Source organism: Lonchura striata, chromosome 6 (genome assembly GCF_046129695.1).
Source record: "Lonchura striata isolate bLonStr1 chromosome 6, bLonStr1.mat, whole genome shotgun sequence".
In the NCBI taxonomy this organism is placed as follows: Eukaryota; Metazoa; Chordata; class Aves; order Passeriformes; family Estrildidae; genus Lonchura; species Lonchura striata.
In genome coordinates this window covers 44,345,621-44,354,712 of record NC_134608.1, presented here as the reverse complement: position 1 = coordinate 44,354,712, position 9,092 = coordinate 44,345,621, and the positions used below count along the sequence as shown (strand labels likewise).

At 42.2% G+C, this 9,092-nt stretch overlaps 1 long non-coding RNA gene across 1 annotated transcript in view; it reads left to right on the top strand.

The window, feature by feature from the left end:
- The first annotated feature begins 111 nt into the window (after positions 1-111).
- LOC116183749 (uncharacterized) overlaps positions 112-9,092 on the top strand; it is a 52,367-nt gene continuing 43,386 nt past the window's right edge. Inside the window, exons 1-2 of the long non-coding RNA XR_004148441.2 lie at positions 112-195; positions 5,462-5,532. This is a non-coding gene — a long non-coding RNA (uncharacterized LOC116183749). The remainder of the gene's footprint in view (positions 196-5,461; positions 5,533-9,092) is intronic.

Sequence of the window (9,092 nt, the reverse complement as noted above, 5' to 3'; positions counted from 1 at the left end):
CGTCTGCCTGTGATTGGCTGGAGCCGGCTCTCGGTTCCGCCCTTGGAGCGGGGGTGGGTAGGGAAGGGAGAGGGCGGGCGCGCGCGCCCGGCTCGCGGCCCCTCCGGGCGTCCGTGGCTGGTGCGCGCGCGCGAGGGGAGCGCGAGGCGCTCGCCCACGGGGCGGGGACTGAGCCTGAGGGGAGCGTGAGGGAAGGTGAGAGAGAGAGAGAGGGAGGGAGGGAAGGAACGAAAAAAAGGAGGGAGGGAGAGAGTGGACACCTCACAGTCCTCTGTGCCGTGAGGCTGCTGCCGCTGGGTCCGCGGTGAGGCGGTGCTGGATGTAGCCGGCACCCCCACAGGCAGGGCTGGCTTTGCTTAGGGCTGCACAACGCGCCGGTGTTATTCACTCCGTGACGTGACGCCAAAATTTGGGAAATTTTGGAAAAATTTGGGAAATCTCCGTACGGTGCGACGCGGGTCGCGGCAACCAGCATTACGCTTATTTAAAATCCGCTCCTTACTGGAAGTTACCGAGTTCCTTAATTACTGTGTGACGGCTGGATCATGCCCGCATGGAAAACTGGTCTCTCGTGGCTCGGGAGAGGGTTGCGCCTGAACAGAAGGGTAAAGCTACGGGAGCAAGAATGATGTCTACCCGCAGTGCTTTCGAGCTGAGTTACTTATAGTTTTGGCACTGGAAATGCGGTTTCCTGTTTCGGGAAGCGCCAGCGCCTGCCGTGCGGTGCAGCCCCCGGGTGTGGGAGCCGTGATGCCGCAGCCCGCTGGAGGAACCGCGGCTCTCCCGCCCCTCCAGCGGAGCGGCTGCGATTGTCGCCCAACATCTTACATCACCTGTCATAAATGAGCACTAAAGCAATAAATCCCTTCAAGCCTTGAACTACCTCTGCACTTCCCTGATTTTTTTTTTTTTTTCTCCTTTGGCTGTTCACCTTTGATGGTCTTTTTCTGTATATGAGAGAGTTGCGGACTTTTGTAATAAAAGTTGCCATTATCTTGGTGATCATTGTTAAAACTGGGGATTGCTGGGTTGTGAGGGAGTTCCTGATAGGCTCCTTCCCTCATCCTTCCCCAAACTATTTCACCGCACGGGCTGCTCTCTCATTTTGTTGCATGCTACAACTCAGCACTCTAGTGCTGGAAAACCCCCAAGGAAGTTCCTGTGGACTTTCTAGGAAGTGAGAGGAAAGCTCCAGAACTGGCTTTGGAACAGGCTTTGTGCTGGCAAAGCACCTTCAGCACAACCAAAGCTGTTTTGGTTGAGGCATACCAGACTCTAGTTAAGAGGAAGAGTGATGTATGAGTTAGAGAAGCCAAACTGGGACAGAAGAGACAGAGATTTCTTTTCTCTTTATACCTCAGCTCTTCTTTTATGAAATAAAATCCATTGTCTGAGGCACAGATTACGATGCTGAAGAGGAGATATGCAGTTACTGCAGGAGATGGCTACTCAGGGCTGCTGAGGAGTTCTTTCTTTTTCAGTACCCTGCTCAAGTACCTGTCAACAGTACTGATGTTAAATAGCTAAACAGAAAAAAAAATAGGAAGAAGTGATGAAAAGAGCAAAAATATTTGCCTTACACACAGGCCCTTCTGTTTCCAAGTGCTCAAGCTTCACACTGGTTTGTCATGATAGCATTAATAAGAGGACTTGGGTTTTTTCCCTAATTAGAGTTATTTGACTGATTTTTTTCTAGATTGCTATCAGTGTAGAAAGAAAAGGCAGTAAAATCAGATAAAATAAACATTTGTTTTTCCTGGATATAGAGAAAGACAAGAAAACTCCATCTTGTTGCTACTTCCATTTCACTGACAGTTGTCCAAAAGCTTTGCTTCAAAACCTCCAGTAATCTCTTCCAATATATCAGAGAATTAGAAAGGTGATAGGAGAATTATGAACTATTTTTATAACCTTTTTATTACAACACACCTTTTCTTAGTGTAAGTTTAGCTTGGGTTTCAGTCCTTTAATGGTTTCCATGTTGATAAGTATCCTGGATCCATGTGAAGGCCACATGCGTGTTCCCTTTAGACGTTTGCTCTGCTCATGACACCGTTTATTGGTTTCATGCTTTCTTAGCAGTGAGCAAGTCACAGCCATTCATTGTTGATTTTGCAAAAAGGGTGTAACTCACTTGAAAACAGTTCACTGTGTTTTCCAGCAAACATGGTCTCTCTCCTGAGGAGCCACAAGAGTGAACAGCACACTAAAGGCAAGAACAAAATACTCCTAAGAGAACTTGTGATCTGCATAAGGTGAATAATCATAAGGGACTGCAGGTTTAGTTGATATGAAGGCAAATAGGTTGATATGAAGGCAATGTTACTTGCCAAAATTATTTTTGTTTCATTATGCCTAAAAGTAAATATTGGTTATTGCTTAAGATTGTGCTCATGTTTACATTGTGGGTAGGAGTTCTTTTAGCCACGGTACCCTGCATTGTGCATTTCAAGTGTGGCTGGCTGGAGTGGGCAGGAAGCAATGTGGCACAGGCTTGCTCTGACTAAAATCCTAGGCAGCAGTGCCAGAGATATGAAGTCCGTGGTCTGAGAGCATGATTCAAAACTCAGCAGAGTATGTGGAAAGATAGGAAAAGAAATCTGCTCTTATCTGCTCTTATTTTCTGCTGTTATCCAAGAACCTCCCCATTTTGGCTCAAAGCATTGAGGAGGAGCAATGCATCAGGAATTTATACTTCTCTTCTTCATGCAGCATGCATTGAACAGATAAACAGAATGGCATACTCTCCTTACAGAGCTACTAAGATGGACTTGTCGTAAGTTTTAAGTCCACATTCAAATAAAACAGTTAGGAAAAAAGGAAACAAAACAATTTCTTCTACTTATATGTACAATATTTTTCTGCTCCTGAGGAGGAATCAATTACAATTAAGTAATGCCTGTAATAAAATTTAACAAAACTAAGGCTTCTGCTAACTTAAGAATGTATTGAAACCTAAAAGGCATCAGGAAAAAAAAAAAAAACCTTAAAGAAGAGAATTAAGTACTGAATTAGTGGCTCAGAAGCTCCAAAACTGACTGACTAATTCAAGTCCTGAACTTGGGTTTGTGAAGCCTGATTATGTACGTTCTCAGCAGCAAGTGATGTCAGTTTCCATTGTTGTTAGGACCAGTGCAATATCCTATTCCATGGATTAGTCAATCAACCAGCCATCTTCTTCGTAATGAGAAAAGGCAAATGTGTCTTCATGATCCTTATGTTGCATTTTACACCATAGCAACCAAGCTGCATTAGCACACTTTTGTAGCAGATGTGGCTTCTGTATTTATGTTCAACTTTTGCTTCAATCTCATAGGTTAATTTGATGTAGCACCTAATAAATGAGACCTATTAAGAGAATAATTCCTCAGTTGCCTGTATCTCCTGGATAACCTGGCTTTAAAGCCTGTAAAGGAAGTAACTGAGATAAGGAAGGTTAGGCTACAAACACATAATGACTAATTCTGCTGTAAGCAAGGTGCAAGCTGGACTAAGCTCCCCTCTCCTTGTGTGAGCAGAACCTTGAGACTTTGTATGTATGACCTCTGCTGTAAGCAGGGAGGTAGACAAAATTGCTTCTCACAGAAATCTCCTTCCTTTCAGACAGTAAAACACATTTTTTTTCTCTGTAATTTACCTTGCCTTCAACTCCACACCATGACCATGTAATCTGTTACTTCAATGGCTGAACAGAATATAATCGTCAGTGAATCCACTACATCCTTTGAAGTAATGGAGACACTTCTGCAAGTCTTGAAGAAAATGTCTGTATTTCGTTGCCTGTGAATGCAGCCTTAATCATATATTCAATCAGGAAATAGTCAATCATATCTCTTGTCTATGATGGTATAATATGAGCCTTTTGTTAATTTATTAGTTTGTGTAATTCAGTAAAGCTTATTGGAATATTTTTCCCCATTTTTCTGTAAAACTCATATACCTGCAGCAAAGTGAACTACTGTTGGATTGATGCAATTTTATGTGATTTTATTCACACCAATTGCATTGCTACAGGAGATATTTCTTGTTGCTCACAAAAAAGCTAAGTCTACAATTCTGACTCAAAGTGCTCAACTTTCACAAGTCTCTCTCTTTTATTCCAAGCAGCAGCAGATTTTACTGACAAGATCAAATACCATCTAAGGGCAGATCTGCTGTATGGCATAGAGAGAATGACAGAGTGCAGATACTTCTTTCAGCTGAAAGCTTGCAGACATCAAAATAGTAGTTGTTGATAAATTGTTGATTCTTTATGGACCAGTAGCAGGTTGATACTGAATTTGTGAATCCCCTTTCTGAAGCTAAGCTGAGCCCAAGACTTAGACATGGCAACTGTGCAGTTGTTCCAGTCTGGGTGAGAGTTTGGGGTGGTCCTTGAGTCCCTCTGCCTCTTGGCTTACCTCCTCAGCGCACTGCTCCGAAGGGAGCATTTTGCCATAGCAAATTACTCCCAGACTATTCCTACATTCAGGCTGCACTTGGAGTAGGGAAACTGCTTTTGTTTTTCAATTCCTTGATTCTACATCTGGTAAAACACTTGCTGAATTTTAAACAAAAATGAAGACTGCTGTTTCTTATTCCCTGAATCAATGGCCAAAAAAAATGCTACTTTGAAAGACAGGGATTCGGAAGGTTTCTTGGTTTGTAGTTGTGTTAGACACCCAGGTAAGATGCAGCTGCGAGACAGAGGCTGCACAGCTGTCCCCCTTTCCTCTTCCTCAGTGATAGGAAGGGTGATGGGACAGTGGCAGACAATATTCTCCTAGATTTGTGTCTCCAGCAAAAATACTGCATGGAAAAGTAGACAATAAGCAGTCTAGGGAGAACAGGAGAGCATAATATTTCACCCAAAGCCCCTTTGCTTGTCCCTTCCCAAAAGAATTTGCATCTTCTGTGCTTTGACGCTGTGGGACAAAGAACTTCAGGACTAAATTTGAGACAATCATAGGTTGTTTTATTTTCCTGCTGTGTTTTTTAGTTTCCGGCACCAAATATTAGCAAAAAACCGAGGTGCAACTTTGACCCTTGTAGTATACCTGCCAGAGCACACAGGGTTAAGGAGGGTAAAGGGGAGGGATTTACCCTAGGCACTACTCGGTATTTGTGTCTCTTGTGAATGCAAGGGGTGTGTTCCACCAGAAAGCAGCCCTAGCAAAAGGATAATATGCTCATTCATTTGCTATGTTGGTCTAAGGTAACCACAGAGACCTACAGCTTGTACAGTGCCAGGTACTCCAAGCAGTACACTAAGATAACATTACCTGGCCCTGGTCCCAGAGAATGACTTTTCCCAGAGTCAAAATGACTAAGCCTTTATTATATTACAAGATACTTAATTTCTTACTGTGCACTAATTTGGGATTATTGAAGAAATATATCTGGGAAACTTTCTTAGGACCTCAGATTTAAAAACCCAGTAGTAATAAGCTAAATATTCTCTTACATCTTTTAACAACTCTAGCCTTGAAAGTCCTGGTTGTGACAACGCCAGCTTCAGATGTAGCTGCAACCCACAGAACAATACATCATGACGTGAGTATCACTTTTAAATACAGGCTCTCCAACATCTGCTTTACTTTTGGATGAGAGTCAAACTCTTCCACTGCCCTATCCCAGCACCACCCCCTCCCCCCCTCCACGATCCCAACAGAGTTCAAGAGTGCAGCCACGAAACCTTTGTCAAACGAGATTCTTGCTGCAACCTCCCTCCCCAGCCTGAGGACTGCACAGAAATCCCCTTGCGAGGGAGTCCCTCCCAGCCTATGCTCAAAGAAGAGTTGCTATAGTAACCAGTTCTCTACCTGCACGGAATTGGCTCTCTCTAGCCTCTTAATCATCTCTGGTTTTATTAGTTCTGAGTGAGAAGCAGCTCGTCAGGTCAGGGCTGTGCTTGGTTCTGCAGGCTGGAGGAATGCGTGGAAGGCACTGGAGGGGGCAGGGGGTCCTCGCCCATCAGGTGGTTGTTGCTTGCTAACTGCCTGCTGAAGAATGTCCTGTGTGAGGGTTGCCAGCACTGTCCTTTTGTGACAGATCCACATGAGCTGCAGAGGGTCAGGCACTTTGCTTCCCCTTCCTGCCCCAGCTTGTGATGGAACCCTACTGCTATCTTGTCCAAGAACACACCTGCAACTTGCCATCTGTAGCCTTCCTTCCACATCCTCTGCAGCCTCACTGGGATAAATTTCAGTGAAAAAAAGAAACTGAATACAGTTTCTTTTCTTTGATAGCACATTTTTGCAACTCTTCCTAAGGTTAAAAATTACCGGAAAACACTGAAAAAATTCGAAACTATACTAAAGTGTATCTTTTCCAATACGTCTGCTGTGGCCAGGCATTAGACTAATAGTTTTCTGTATTATGAATTCCATTGTGGAAGTGTATAGGTGGGAGCCAAACAAACCTGCTGTAAGGAATAACATTCCAGACCCATGGACAAATTGTCTGCACAAGGTCCTCTGTCAGCAAGTGGACTCAGGAGGGTATGATGTGGTGACTAGGGAGGGAGAAAAAAGCCACAAAATTAACTACTGTAGATGTAGTTGTGGCCAATAGTAAAAGGCTGCAGAGATTCATATATGACAGAGCAAGTAGTGCATGATAACAAGGCACCAGGCACTGTCATTGCTTGTGTTAAATGCTCAGTCTGTGTGCTGTGAAGGGCCCAAAAGCATTGACTGGACAGTGGGACAGACTAGGCAGGAGCAAGCCAACTAGAAGACTTCCTTCTTATGTTCATGTTGCTGCCATTACCATGATAGTAAATGGTCTATATTTAAGTACAACACAATAAAAAGATTCCAGAACACACCCACATCAATATGTTGTTTGAACAACAGCCAGTAATAAAATAGAAATGAGCATACATTTCTAAAATATTTCAAAATTTATTATTGATCCAAATAATGAGGTAAGTCACAGACTAATCTTAGAATGATTTGGACTTCTAAAATACCTTTTTTCCCTCTCTATTTTTGCTTGTTATGCAACATTTCGCTATGCTAAGCATGCATAGCAATGGACTAATAGCAAGCTGAAAGAACTGATTTGTGATGGAACTTGCAACTCCAGTACTGCTGGTTATTCAAGCATGGTGCAGTTTCCTCCCTATGTTAGGATGTAAAAAGGTGGATTCCAGGTATGGCTTCCAGACACCATAGTTTTGACTCAGGTGCTGATTATACTTAAGCCATTGGCATCACTTTTATGGCATCCTGGCAGCTTCCCATTTAAGACAAAGAATGGTTTCTAGCTGGTTATTTCCTCATGGGCCATTAAACCTCTAGCAGTCAGCATAAGGAGGTGACTGAGGGAAGTTTTGGAATCTTTGGGCAGCCAAGCCTGCAGCAATGGCAGCAGTGGAACTCTGCCTGGGGCAAGACACGTGTTCTAGGCAAGAGCTTCACCTATTTACCTCACTGAGACCCATTTGTTCCTTGCCAGTGATAACAATTAGCACTCTGAGGTTAAAGAAAGGTCATGGAGTTAGAAAATTATTCCAAAAAGACACAGTGTGATTATCATGGAGAACTGACTGCCAAAGACTACGTGGTCACTGGACTTGGAGCACACACGTGGAGGGCAGACAGGGTAAACACAGGAGGGTCACCAGAACAAAGAGATTTGAGCATGTTCTTCATCGCACACATTGATTTTCAAATGCTCTAGCCTGAAACCTAGAAAACTACAGGTCTTGTCTGTTTCACAGTTTCTTAGACTATCTGATGAGATTTAAGTCATATTGCTATTTATAGGAGGAAACACGTCACTCTAAATGTTCTGTGCTGATATATATATGTATATGTATGAATTCTCTCAAAAGATCAAATAACATTTTTAAAGTCAGTCCTCTGACCTAGTATCTTTGACTAACAATATCTTGTTATTGTACAAGTCTTTAGAGTTTCAATAATCTTTAAATTGCTATATTGGCATAAAATGAGTGGAGTGGATTTTTGTGTGAAACACTCACAATCACACAGATGAATGGGCTTCCTTCAGAAACAGTCACTGATAATGCCTGGGAGGTGAGGGTAAATTTATAGACACACAGAGTGATTTTGTGATATGCCTAAACTACTTAAACGTAACAGCTGTAGACTGGTTTTTGACCCCACAATTAAGTTGACTGTTAATTATTACTAGAATAGTGTTGTACACTACAGAGCTTTTTAATGTGAAATTTTGTAAGTAACTAATTTAATCCTAATTTGTTTCTATTGTGAAACACTCATTATATCAATTACTCATCATAACTAGAAAATCCTGGTCACCAAGAAATTAATCCAGATTAAAACCCTCTGAAAACAGAATGAAACCCACTGCTTCTTTAAACACACAGTTTAAAACACATAGTACTCAGTTACAGGTATTTAACAGATTTATTAAATGCTACATGATAGAATTAATTTCCCCTTTCCATTCTGATGATAACACGTGCTGACTGAATCTACAAATCCGGTTTGTTATGTATTAACCAGTCATCTGGGAATCTGATTGAGTAACACAGCAGTTGTTGCAATACCAAGACTGCCATATAAATCATGCTTGAGTCCTAAGTCAATATTGGTTCAAATATTGATTCCTATGAGAGATAGAGCTGCAGTTGAAGAGGTTACAGGTGCTGACTGAACCACTTCAGAGAGGACTGCTCCCTCCGTGCTCATTTGAGATCAACATCAAAGTGCTTACTTCAGTTTGAATTCATGAGAACAGAGCATTTGCCTTCACTTTTGATACTGACACTCTCTATCAGAACCTAGTTTTGATGTGCTAAAATCAAAGGTATCACATCATGTTTAAGTACTAAGTTATTCAGTTATTTACACTCCAGAGAGATGTAACATCTGGGCAGAGGAGAATGAGACACAAAAAGTTATTTATGGGGCACTAAAAGCAGGAAGGGAGTGGGACATGCAGGTACGTTTTCCTGCTTATAGATTCCTGTATATATTTTACTACACAAAACTAAATGAACAAGCAGAAAAAGGTGTGAAGGAAACATTGAACATCAAAATGAAAAACTGTCTTCAACACTTTGGAAAATAGGAGTCTCGCATCAGTTGGAGGAAGCTCCAAGCAATTGGAAGGGAAAA